The sequence below is a fragment of the Scyliorhinus torazame genome, chromosome 7 (genome assembly GCF_047496885.1).
Source record: "Scyliorhinus torazame isolate Kashiwa2021f chromosome 7, sScyTor2.1, whole genome shotgun sequence".
NCBI lineage: Eukaryota > Metazoa > Chordata > Chondrichthyes > Carcharhiniformes > Scyliorhinidae > Scyliorhinus > Scyliorhinus torazame.
Genome location: NC_092713.1, coordinates 71,252,538 through 71,265,491, shown reverse-complemented (window position 1 = coordinate 71,265,491; position 12,954 = coordinate 71,252,538). Strand labels below are relative to the sequence as shown.

At 55.9% G+C, this 12,954-nt stretch overlaps 1 protein-coding gene across 1 annotated transcript in view; it reads right to left on the bottom strand.

Annotated features, from left to right (window-relative positions):
• Nucleotides 1–12,954, bottom strand: part of nrd1a (nardilysin a (N-arginine dibasic convertase)) — a 212,722-nt gene that overhangs the window by 114,765 nt on the left and 85,003 nt on the right. The window lies entirely within an intron of this gene.

Below are 12,954 nucleotides of genomic sequence, written 5' to 3'. Positions count from 1 at the left end.
GCCTAGTGGTAAAAATGGAGACGCACAAGGCGCTACATAAGAGGTGTATCGAAAGGCTCGAAGTCCTGGAGAACAGCTCGAGGAGGAAGAACCTCCGGATTCTGGGTCTCCCCAAAGGAATGGAGGGAGCTGACGTTGGGGCTTATGTGAGCACGATGCTCCATACGCTAATGGGAGCTAAGGCCCCCTCAGGCCCCCTGGAGGTGGAAGGGGCTCACCGGGTCCTTGTGAGAAGACCAAAGGCTGGAGAACTACCAAGGGCGATAGTGGTGAGATTTCACCGCTTCACTGACAGAGAGGCTGTTTTGAGCTGGGCCAAGAAGGTACGGAGTAGCAGGTGGGAGAATGCGGTGATACGAGTGTATCAGGACTGGAGCGTGGAGGTGGCGAGAAGGAGGACGAGCTTTAATCGGGCCAAGGCGGTGCTTCACAAGAATAAAATAAAGTTTGGGATGCTGCAGCCGGCACGATTGTGGGTCACGCACCAAGGCAAGCATTACTACTTTGAAACGTCGGATGAGGCATGGACCTTCATCCAAGAAGAGAAACTGGACCAGAACTGAGGGACTGATGCTGGGGGGGGATGATGGCGGGAAGATAGGCATAGGAAGGGAGTTCCACGCACAGGGGCCTCAAGGAGAGAACGGGGGAAGCCGGGGTCAGTTAGAGTCAGCTGACTTTCGGAAGCATCATGGGGGGAGTAACTGTGCTAGATGGGGATCTAGCGGGGAGGGGGGGGGGGGGGGGGAGAGATCAACTGGGTTGCTGCTGCTGGGAGCGAGTGGGAGCTGGCAAGAGAAGAGGTGGTCGGGATGGGAGGGCGCCGCCTGGGGGACGGGTGGGTGTGCGGGACCCGGACAGAGGACTGGCCTAGAACAGGGGATGGCTAGTCGGGGGGGGGGGGTGGTGCCCCCCCAATCCGGCTGATCACGTGGAATGTGAGAGGTCTAAATGGGCCGATTAAGAAGGCCCAAGTGTTCGCGCACTTAAAAAGACTGATGGCAGATGTGGTCATGCTTCAGGAGACGCATCTGAAGGTGGCGGATCAGGTTAGGTTAAGGAAAGGATGGGTGGGACAGGTGTTCCACTCAGGGTTGGACGCGAAAAATAGAGGGGTGGTGATATAGGTGGGGAAACGGGTGTCGTTCGAGGCTAGGAATATAGTGGTGGACAACGAGGGTAGATATGTGATGGTGAGTGGTAGATTGCAGGGAAAGGAGGTCGTGTTGGTAAATGTACATGCCCCGAACTGGGATGACGCGGGATTTATGAAGCGGATGCTGGGACGTATCCCGGACCTGGAGGTGAGAAGCCTGGTAATGGGGGGGATTTCAATACTGTGCTGGATCCAGGGTTAGATCGGTCTAGATCCAGGACCGGAAGAAGGCCGGCAGCAGCCAAGGTGCTTAGGGGGTTCATGGAGCAAATGGGGGGAGTGGATCCGTGGAGATTTGCTCGGACGTTGGCCAAAGAGTTCTCCTTTTTCTCCCATGCCCACAAGGTATACTCCCGAATAGATTTCTTTGTTTCGAGCAGGGCACTGATCTCGAAGGTGGCAGGAACAGAGTACTCGGCCATAGCCGTTTCAGACCATGCCCCGCACTGGGTGGATCTGGAATTAGGAGAGGAGAGGGAGCAGCGCCCACTCTGGCGACTGGATGTGGGATTATTGGCAGATGAGGGGGTCTGTGGAAGGGTGCGGGGATGTATTGAGAGGTACCTGGAGGCCAATGATGATGGCGAGATCCAGGTGGGGGTAGTATGGGAAGCGCTGATCTCCATTAGGGCTTACAAGGAGAAAAAAGAGGGCAAAGAAAGGGAGAGATTAGTGGGGGAGATTTTGAGGGTGGATAAAAGATATGCGGAGGCCCCGGACAAAGGTCTATATAGAGAGAGGCGAAGACTTCAGACGGAGTTTGACCTGCTGACCACAGGAAAGGCAGAGGCACAGTGGAGGAAGGCACAGGGGATGAGATACGAATATGGGGAAAAGGCGAGCCGGCTGCTGGCCCACCAACTTCGCAAGAGGATAGCGGTGAGGGAAATTGGGGGAGTTAGGGATGAAACGGGAACTACGGAGCGAAGAGCAGGGAAGGTAAATGAGGTGTTTAAGACCTTTTATGAGAGCTATATAGGTCCCAACCCCCGGAGGGAACAGAAGGAATGCAACAGTTTCTGGACCAACTAAGGTTCCCGAGGGTGGAGGAGCAGGAGGTGGCAGGTCTGGGGGCGCCAATTGAGGTGGATGAGGTGACTAAAGGGCTGGGGAACATGCAGGCAGGGAAGGCCCCGGGACCAGACGGGTTCCCGGTGGAATTTTACAGGAAATATGTGGACTTGTTGGCCCCGCTGCTGATGAGAACCTTTAACGAGGCCAGAGAAGGGGGGACTCTACCCCCGACAATGTCGGAGGCGACGATATCACTAATCCTGAAACGGGATAAAGATCCGCTGCAATGCGGGTCATATAGGCCTATCTCACTCCTGAATGTAGACGCCAAGCTGCTGGCAAAAGTGGGGGCGACGAGGATCGAGGATTGTATCCCGGGGGTGGTGCATGAAGACCAGACAGGGTTTGTAAAGGGGAGACAACTGAATGTCAACGTGCGACGGCTGTTGGGGGTGATAATGATGCCCCCAGCGGAGGGGGAGACAGAGATAGTGGTGGCAATGGATGCAGAGAAGGCATTCGATAGGGTAGAGTGGGAGTATCTATGGGAGGTGTTGAAGAGGTTTGGGTTCGGGGAGGGGTTTGTCAGTTGGGTCAAACTCCTATACGGGGCCCCAGTGGCAAGTGTAGTCACAAATCGGCAAAGATCAGAGTATTTTCGGTTACATAGGGGAACAAGGCAGGGGTGCCCCCTGTCCCCATTACTGTTCGCGTTGGCAATGGAACCACTGGCCATAGCGTTGAGAGACTCTAAGAAATGGAGGGGGTGGTTAGAGGGGGAGAGGAACATCGAGTGTCACTCTACGCAGATGACCTACTGCTATATGTGGCGGATCCTGTAGAGGGGATGACAGAGGTTATGCAGATATTGAGGGAGTTTGGAGATTTTTCGGGATATAGGCTAAACATGGGGAAGAGTGAGCTTTTCGTAGTACACCCTGGGGATCAGGGAAGAGGAATAGACGCCCTGCCGTTAAGGAGAGTGGAAAGGAGCTTCCGATATTTGGGGATTCAGGTAGCCAGGAGCTGGGGAACTCTACACAAACTCAATCTGACGTGGCTGGTGGAGCAGATGGAGGAGGATTTCAAGAGGTGGGATATGCTGCCGCTCTCACTGGCGGGCAGAGTGCAGGCGGTAAAAATGATGGTCCTCCCAAGGTTTCTTTTTGTGTTTCAATGTCTCCCCATTCTGATCACGAAGGCCTTTTTCAAGAAAATAGACAAGAGTGTTATGAGTTTTGTGTGGACAGGGAAGACCCCGAGGGTAAGGAGGGGGTTCCTGCAGCGCAGCAGGGACAGAGGGGGACTGGCGTTGCCGAATCTGGACGACTACTACTGGGCCGCCAATGTGGCGATGGTTTGTAAGTGGCTGAGGGAGGGAGAGGGGGTGGCGTGGAAGAGGCTGGAGATGGCGTCCTGTAAGGGAACGAGCCTAAAGGCGCTGGTGACGGCGCCGCTGTCGCTTTCCCTGAAAAGGTATACGACAAACCCAGTGGTGGTGGCAAACTTAAGGATCTGGGGGCAATGGAGGTGACACAGGGGGGGTGACGGGTGCCTTGGTGTGGTCCCCGATCAGGAACAACCATAGGTTTGTCCCAGGAAGGATGGCCGGAGGGTTCCAGAGCTGGCATCGGGCAGGAATTAGGAGACTGAGAGACTTGTTTATTGACGGGGAGTTTGCGAGCCTGGGAGCGCTGGAGGAAAAGTATGAGTTGCCCCCGAGGAATATCTTTAGATACATGCAAGTGAGGGCATTTACGAGGCAAAAGGTGAGGGAATTTCCACTGCTCCCGACACAGGGGATCCTGGATAGAGTGATTTCCGGGGTATGGGTCGGGGAGGGCAAAGTGTCCGAAATATATCAGGAGATGAGAGACGAGGGGGAAGCCCTGGTAGAGGAGCTGAAGTGGAGCGGTGAAAAAAGTAATTCTGGTGCAGCGAAAAGTGCGAGGGATGAAAGCCAAGATGGTGGCGGGTGGAGACCAGGCAGCGTGGGCGCAGTGGGCGCAAGAGCAGCAGGACTTTCTCAAGCGCTGCTTCACGGAATTGAAAGCAGAGCTGCTGGAGCCGATGAAGGCTTCGATCGACAAGCTGGTCGAGACCCAGAAGGCTCAAGGGGCGGCGATCCGGGAGGTGCGGCAGAAGGCCTCGGAGAATGAGAACGAGATATTGGGCCTGGCGGTGAAGGTGAAGGCGCACGAGGCGCTGCATAAGAAATGGCAGAAGTTAGAGGACATGGAGAATCGGTCGAGGAGGAAGAATCTGCGGATTCTGGGTTTCCCAGAGGGAGTGGAGGGGTCGGATGCTGGAGCATATGTGGTCACGATGCTGAACACATTAATGGGCGTGTGTGCCTTCCCGAGACCCCTGGAGCTAGATGGGGCCCACCGAGTCCTGGCGAGAAGGCCCAAGTCTAACGAGCCGCCACGGGCGGTATTGGTGCGGTTCCACCGCTTGGTGGACAGGGAGTGTGTCCTAAGATGGGCAAAAAAGGAGCGGAGCAGCAGGTGGGAGAATGCAGAGGTCTGTATATACCAGGACTGGAGCGCGGAAGTGGCCAAGAAGAGGGCCGGGTACAATCGGGCTTAGGCGGTTCTGCATCGGAGGGGGGTGAAATTCGGGATGCTGCAGCCGGCGCGACTGTGGGTCACGTTTAAGGAACGGCACCACTACTTCGAGACGCTGGAGGAGGCGTAGCCCTTTATTCAGGCCGAAACGTTGGACACGGACTGAGGGTCGGTTGTGAGGGGAGGTCGCGGGGGGCTACTATGGTTACTGTGCTTTGGGGGATGTTCTGTTCTGTATTGTTTCATTGAGTGCTGGTTGGGGTAGGGTGAAATGGTTCGAAGTGGGGGTTTTGGGAGAGTGGAAGGATGGGGCCCCGTTGGGGGGAGGGGAGATGGGAGGCCCGAGGTGGGGGAGCTGGGATTAGGCCGCAAAAGGGAGCTGCGCCAGAGAAGGGGGGGTCCGGTTTGATGGAAAGCGCGGATTTTTTCCCACGCTAGGGAGGGGGGGGGTACGGGACTTCAACACGGTACTTTCCCCAGCATGGGCCCCTCCAATTCCAGGACGGGTAAGAGGCCAGCGGTGGCCAAGGTGCTGTGGGGTTTATGGACCAGATGGGAGGAGTGGACCCATGGAGCTTTGTCAGGCCGGGGGCCAGGGAACTTTCTTTTTTTTCCCCACGTCCATAAAGCCTGCTCCCGGATAGACTTCTTCGTGATGAGCAGGGCACTAATCCGGAGGGTGGAGGACACGGAGTATTCGGCCATAGCCATCTCAAACCATGCCCCGCATTGGGTGGAGCTGGAGCTAGGGGAGGAGAGGGACCAGCGCCCGCTGTGGCACCTGGATGTGGGCTTGCTGGCGGATGAGGAGTTGAGCGAGCGGATCCGGGGGTGCATTGAAAGCTATCTGGAGGCGAACGATAATGGGGAGGTGCAGGTGGAGGTGGTCTGGGAGGCGCTGAAGGCGGTGATTAGGGGAGAGCTAATCTCCACTAAGGCCGCAAGGAGAAGAAGGAGAGGAGATTGAGGGAGAGATTGGTGGGGGAGATTTGAAAGGATGGATAGGAGGTATGCAGAGGTCCCCGAGGAGGGACTACTCAAGGAGCGACGAAGTCTCCAGGCCAAGTTTGACCTGTTGACCACCAAGGCGGCAGAGGTGCAGTGGAGGAAAGCGCAAGGGGCGGTGTACGAGTACGGGGAGAAGGCTAGCCGGATGTTGGCACACCAGCTTCGGAAGCGGGAGGCAGCGAGGGAGATTTGGGGAGTTAGGGATAAAGGGGGGAAACACGATGCGGAGTGCGGTGGGAATAAATGGGGTATTTAGAGACTTTGATGAGGGGCTGTATAGGTCTGAGCCCCCAACGGAGGGGGGATGCGTCGATTTTTGGATCGGCTGAGGTTCCCGAGGGTGGAGGAGGAGCAGGTGGCTGGGTTGGGGCACCGGTAGGGCTGGAGGAGCTGACTAAGGAGCTGGGGAGTATGCAGGCAGGGAAGGCACTGGGGCCAGATGGGTTCCCGGTGGAATTTTACCATAAGTACATGGACCTGCTGGGCCCTCGATTAGTGAGGACTTTCAATGAGGCGAGGGAGGGGGGCCCTACCCCCGACGATGTCCAAGGCGCTGATCTCGCTGATCTTGAAGCGGGACAAGGACCCATTACAGTGCGGGTTGTATAGGCCAATCTCTCTCCTCAACGTGGACGCGAAGCTGTTAGCGAAGGTGTTGGCTACCAGAATTGAGGACTGTGTCCAGGGTGATTCACGAGGACCAGACGGGCTTTGTTAAGGGAAGGCAGCTGAATGCGCGGAGGCTCCTTAACACAATCATGATGCCTACAGTTGAGTCGGAGGCGGAGATAGTGGCGGCGATGGACGCGGAGAAGGCCTTCGATAGGGTGGAGTGGGGGTGCCTTTGGGAAGTGTTGAGAAGGTTTGGGTTCGGGGAGGGGTTCATTAGTTGGGTTAGGCTACTTTACAAAGCCCCGGTGGCGAGTGTGGCCACAAATCGGAGGAGGTCGGAATACTTTTGGCTGTACCGGGGGACGAGGCGGGGTGCCACCTATCCCCCTTGTTATTTGCATTGGCAATTGAGCCTTTGGCTATGGCTCTAAGGGAGTCCAGGAACTGGAGGACCTGTTACTGTATGTGGCGGACCCAGTGGGGGGGATGCCGGAGGTGATGCGGATCCTCAGGGAGTTTGGGGACTTTCCGGGTATAAGCTCTTCGTGGTACACCCAGGGGACCAGGGAAGGGGGATAGACGAGCTTCCACTGAAGAGGGCGGAAAGGAGTTTTCGGTACCTAGGAATCCAGGTGGCCAGGAGCTGGGGGGCCCTACACAAGCTCAACTTGACGAGGCTGGTGGAGTAGATGGAGGAGGAGTTTAAAAGATGGGATATGCTGCCACTCTCCCTGGCTGGTAGGGTACAGTCGGTGAAGGTGACGGTGCTCCTGAGGTTCCTTTTTATATTCCAGTGCCTCCCCATCCTGATCCCGAAGGTCTTTTTTAAGCGGGTCAGTAGGAGCACCATGGGATTAGTGTGGGCGAAAAAGACCCCGAGGGTGAGAAGGGGGTTTCTGGAGCTGAGGAGGGTTAGCGTTACCTAATCTGTGTGGGTATTACTGGGCTGCCAATGTGGCGATGATACGCAAGTGGGTAATGGAGGGGGAGGGGGCAGCGTGCAAGAGGCTGGAGATGGCGTCCTGAGTGGGCACGAGTCTGGGAGCGCTGGTGACAGCACCGCTGCCGTTCCCGCCGACTAGGTACACCACAAGTCCGCTGGTGGCGGCGACTTTGAAAATTCGGGAGCAGTGGAGACACCACAGGGGTGAGGTAGAGGCGTCCCGGGGAGAATGGATGGAGGGTTCCTGAGCTGGCACAGGGTAGGAATTAGAAGGATAGGGGACCTGTTTTTAGATGGGATGTTTGCAAGCCTTGGGCGCTGGAGGAAAAATTTGGCCTTCCCTCCGGAAATGCCTTCAGGGACATGCATGCAAGGGCGTTTGTAAGACGGCAGGTGAGGGAGTTCCCGCTGCTCCAGCACCCAGGATCCAGGATAGGGTGCTCTCGGGGGTGTGGGTTGCAGGGGGCAGGGTCTCGGCGATCTACCAGGAGATGCAGGAGGAGACGACCTCGGTGGAGGAGCTAAAGGGTAAATGGGAGGAGGAGCTTGGGGAGGAGAAGCTTGGGGAGGAGATAGACCAGGGTACGTGGGCAGACGCCCTATGTAGGGTTAATTCTTCCTCCTCTTGCACCAGGCTTAGCCTGATACAATTTAAGGTTCTTCACAGAGCGCATATGACAGGGGCGAGGCTGAGCAGGTTCTTTGGGGTGGAAGACAGGTGTGGAAGGTGCTCGGTGAGCCCAGCAAATCACACCCACATGTTCTAGGCGTGCCCGGCGTTGGATGGGTATTGCGAGGACGGTGTCTAAGGTGGTGAACACCCGGGTTAAGCTGAGCTGGGGGTTAGCACTATTTGGGGTATCGGACGAGCCGGGAGTGCAGGAGGCGAAAGAGGCCGGTATTCTGGCGTTTGCGTCCCTGGTAGCCCGGCGGAGAATTCTGCTACAGTGGAAAGATGCGAGGTCCCCAAGCGTGGAAGCCTGGATCAGCGACATAGCAGGGTTCATTAAATTGGAGGGGATAAAATTTGCCTTGAGAGGGTCTGTGCAAGAGTTCTTCAGGCGGTGGCAACCGTTCCTAGACTTTCTAGCGGAGCGTTAGGAGGTGGTCAGCAGCAGCAACCCAGAGAGGGGTGGGTGTGGGGGTGGGGTTGTACTTTGTGTTTTCTACTGTGTTTATTATTGCTTAATGGGGGGGAATTTATGATGTAGTTGTAGGATGTTTATTTGTGTGTTCTTTGTTTTTCTTTTTTCTGTAAGGGGGGGGTGGGGGGTTTGTTGAAAATATGTAAAAATTTGAATAAAAATAGAATCATGGAATCCCTACAGTGCAGAAGGAGGCCATTTGGCCCATCGTGTCTGCACTGACCCATCAAAAGGGCACTTTACCCATGTTCTCTATGCCCTATTCCAAGAACCCAACCTGCGCAGCCCTGGACACTCATGGGCAATCCACCTAACCAGTACATCTTTGGACTATGGGAGGAAACTGGAGCACCTGGAGGGAAACCCACACAGTCACCCAAGGTCAGAATTGAACCTGGGTGCCTGGTTCAGTCAGGGCGGCAATGCTAACCACTGTGCCACCGTGCCGCCCCAAGTGCAGGAAAATGGAGGCAGCCAATTAATAAGGTAAATCCACAGGAATGGGGGACTTCCGGTGACGGCGGGCAGGAGGCAGCCGCACATTGGAGGGCTCCCGTTCGGGAACGGCAGTTTCGGGGTTTAACGCCTGGTCCCAGGGGCAACGGGGGGCGGCAAAAGCAGGGAGAAGGTACAGTGAAGGGCAATGTCGAAAATAAGTTAAAAAAACGGCCGTGAAAATAGCGGCTGAAAGTCTGTCGGGAGTGAAAAGGTCACGGCGGGGACGGCAAGAAAAGTGGAGGCTGGGGCACCAGGGTAGGCCGCATTGCCCTCGGCTGATGAAATGACTACGGTGATGGCCGTGGAACTCGAAAGGCAGTTCACACAAAACACATGGAGGCGATGAGGAAGGAGATGGGGGCGGTATTGAAGGTGCTGGTGGAGGAGGCGATTACCCCAGTGAGGGCGGCAGTATCGAGCGCAGTGGCGGAGGTGCGGGAGCAAGGTGAGGCGCTGAAGGAAGTGGAAGAAACATTATCGCAGCATAGGATCAACTTACCTCGATGGGGAAGGAGATGCGGAAGGTGATAAGAGATCAACAAGGGTCTGCAAGCCAAAATGGTCGACTTGGAAAACAGATCCAGGCGACAGAATCTGAGGATTGTGGGTCTGCCCGAAGGAGTGGAAGGCCCGAGGCCGACTTGAGTATTTTACCACTTTGTTGGCGAAGCTATTGGGGGAGGGGTATGATCCCTCCCGATATGAACTGGATCGGGCTCATCGGTCATGGAGGCCTGTACCAAAGGAGAGTGAGCCGCCAAGAGTAGTGACTCTGTGTTTTCGGAGGTACAGCGTGAAGGAGAAAGTCCTGTGCTGGGCAAAGCAGAAGTGGGTGGTGCAGTGGGCTGGAGCTGGTATACGCATATATCAGGGACTTTAGGGTGGAGCTGGCGAGGAGGCAGGCTGCCTTCGGCCGGGTGAAGAAGGCACTGTACATCAGTAAGGTGCAGTGCGGCATAGTATACCCAGCTAAGTTGAGGGTGACCTACAAATCGGTGCGTGTGAGTGACGCATGTGCGTGCGTGTGAATGAGTCGTGTGTGTGAGAGACATGTGCATGACATGGTGTGTGTGTGTATGCCTGTGGCGTGGGAGCATGTCATGTGTGGATGCGCATGGTGTGGGTGTGTTGGGGGGAGAGCGAGTCAAGCCAATATCCAGAAGCTCCACTGAACATACAAATTCTGTAACCTGGTCACCGTTTTCCTCACACATATCAATATACGAATTAGGAGCAGAGGTAGGCCATTCAGTCCATCAAGCCAGCTCCACCATTCAATGAGATCATGGCTGATCTTTGGTAAGAGCTTTGACAAAAAGTCATCGGACTCGAAACGTTAGCTCTTCTCTCCCTACAGATGCTGCCAGATCTGCTGAGATTTTCCAGCATTTTCTCTTTCGTTTCAGATTCCAGCATCCGCAGTAATTTGCTTTTATGGCTGATCTGATTGTGGTTTCAGCTCTTTATCTTGTACAGTAACTTTGATGTGTCACCTTGTCAATGACGTCTGGAAATCTAAGTACAGAACATCTACAGGTTCCCCCTTTATCTTTTTTTTTTTAAATAATATTTTATTGAAAATTTTTGGTCAACCAACACAGTACATTGTGCATCCTTTACACAACATTGTAACAATACAGATAATAATGACCCTTTTTAAATTTAAACAAAAACAACAACAAATAAATAAATATTAAATAACAAATAATAAAAACTAGCCCTAATTGGCAACTGCCTTGTCTCAGGGCCATCCCCCGCCCCCCCCCCATCCCCCCCCATCCCCTCCCTCCCCCCCCCCCCCCCATCACCCCCATCCCTCCCTCCCCCCCCCATCCCCCCCATCCCTCCCCCCCCCCCCCCATCCCTCCCTCCCCCCCTCATATCCCTCCCCCCCATATCCCTCCCCCCCCCCCCCCCATCCCTCCCCCCCCCATCCCCCCCTCCCCCCCCCCCATCCCTCCCTCCCCCCCCATATCCCTCCCCCCCCCCCCATCCCTCCCCCCCCCCCCCATCCCCCCCATCCCCCCCCCCATCCCCCCCCATCCCTCCCCCCCCCCCCCATCCCCCCCCCCCATCCCTCCCCCCCCCCCCATCCCCCCATCCCTCCCCCCCCCCCCCCCATCCCTCCCCACCCCCCCCATCCCTCCCTCCCCCCCCCCCCCAATCCCCCCCATCCCTCCCCCCCCCCCATCCCTCCCCCCCCCCCCATCCCTCCCCCCCCCCCCATCCTCCCCGCCCCCCCCCCCCCATCCCTCCCCCCCCCCCCATCCCTCCCCCCCCCCCATCCCTCCCCCCCCCCCCCCCATCCCTCCCCCCCCCCCCCCATCCCCTCCCCCCCCCCATCCCTCCCCCCCCCCCATCCCTCCCCCCCCCCATCCCTCCCCCCCCCCATATCCCCCATCCATTCCCCCCGGGGCAAACCTATGGTTGTTTCTTATCGGGGACCCCCCCCAGTGCTCCGTCTTTCCCCTATGTCGTCTCCACTGTCCCCAAATCTTCAGTGTAGCTACCACCACCGGACTCGTGGTATAGTTCCTTGGTGAGAACGGCAATGGGGCTGTCACCATAGCCTGCAGGCTGGTCCCCCTACAGGACGCCCTCTCTAATCTCTTCCACGCCGCTCCTTCCTCCTCTCCATCCACTTACTCACCATTGAAATATTAGCGGCCCAATAATACTCACTTAGGCTCGGTAGTGCCAGCCCCCCCCCTATCCCCTACTACGCTGTAAGAATCCCTTCCTCACTCTCGGAGTCTTCCCGGCCCAAACAAAACCCATGATACTCTTTTCTATCCTTTTGAAAAAAGCCTTCGTGATCACACACCGGGAGACACTGAAACACAAAGAGGAATCTCGGGAGGGACCACCATCTTAACTGCCTGCACCCTCCCTGCCATTGACAATGCTACCATATCCCATCTCTTGAAATCTTCCTCCATCTGTTCCACCAACCGCGTCAAATTTAGCCTGTGCAATGTGCCCCCAATTCTTAGCTATCTGGATCCCCCAGGTAACAAAAGTCTCTTGTTACCTTCCTCAACGGTAGGTCTTCTATTTCTCTACTCTGCTCCCCTGGATGCACCACAAACAGCTCACTCTTCCCCCATGTTCAATTTATACCCTGAAAAATCCCCAAACTCCCCAAGTATCCGCATTATTTCTGGCATCCCCTCCGCTGGATCCGCCACATATAGTAGCAGATCATCCGCATATAAAGATACCCGGTGTTCTTCTCCTCCCCTAAGTATTCCCCTCCATCCCTTGGAACCTCTCAGCGCTATCGCCAGGGGCTCAATCGCCAGTGCAAACAGTAATGGGGACAGAGGACATCCTGCCTTGTCCCTCTATGGAGCCGAAAATATGCCGATCCCCGTCCATTCGTGACCACACTCGCCACTGGGGCCCTATACAACAGCTGCACCCCATCTAACATACCCCTCTCCGAACCCAAATCTCCTCAACACCTCCCCACAGATAATCCCACTCCACTCTATCAAATGCTTTCTCGGCATCCATCGCCACTACTATCTCCGTTTCACCCTCTGGTGGGGCCATCTCATTACCCCTAACAACCTCCGTATGTTCGTGTTCAGCTGTCTTCCCTTCACAAACCCAGTTTGGTCCTCATGAACCACCCCCGGGACACATTCCTTTATTCTCATTGCCATTACCTTGGCCAAGACCTTGGCATCTACATTGAGGAGGGAGATTGGTCTGTAGGACCCGCATTGTAGCGGATCCTTTTCCTTCTTTAAAAGAAGCGATATCGTTGCTTTCTGACATAGTCGGGGGCCAGTTGTCCCCTTTCCTTGTGCCTCGTTAAAGGTCCTCGTCAGTAGCGGGGCGAGCAAGTCCAAATATTTTCTGTAAAATTCAACTGGGAATCCGTCCGGTCCCGGGGCCTTTCCCGTCTGCATGTTCCTAATTCCTTTCACCACTTCTTCTACCATGATCTGTGCTCCCAATCCCATCCTTTCCTGCTCTTCCACCGTGGGAATTTCCAGCCGATCC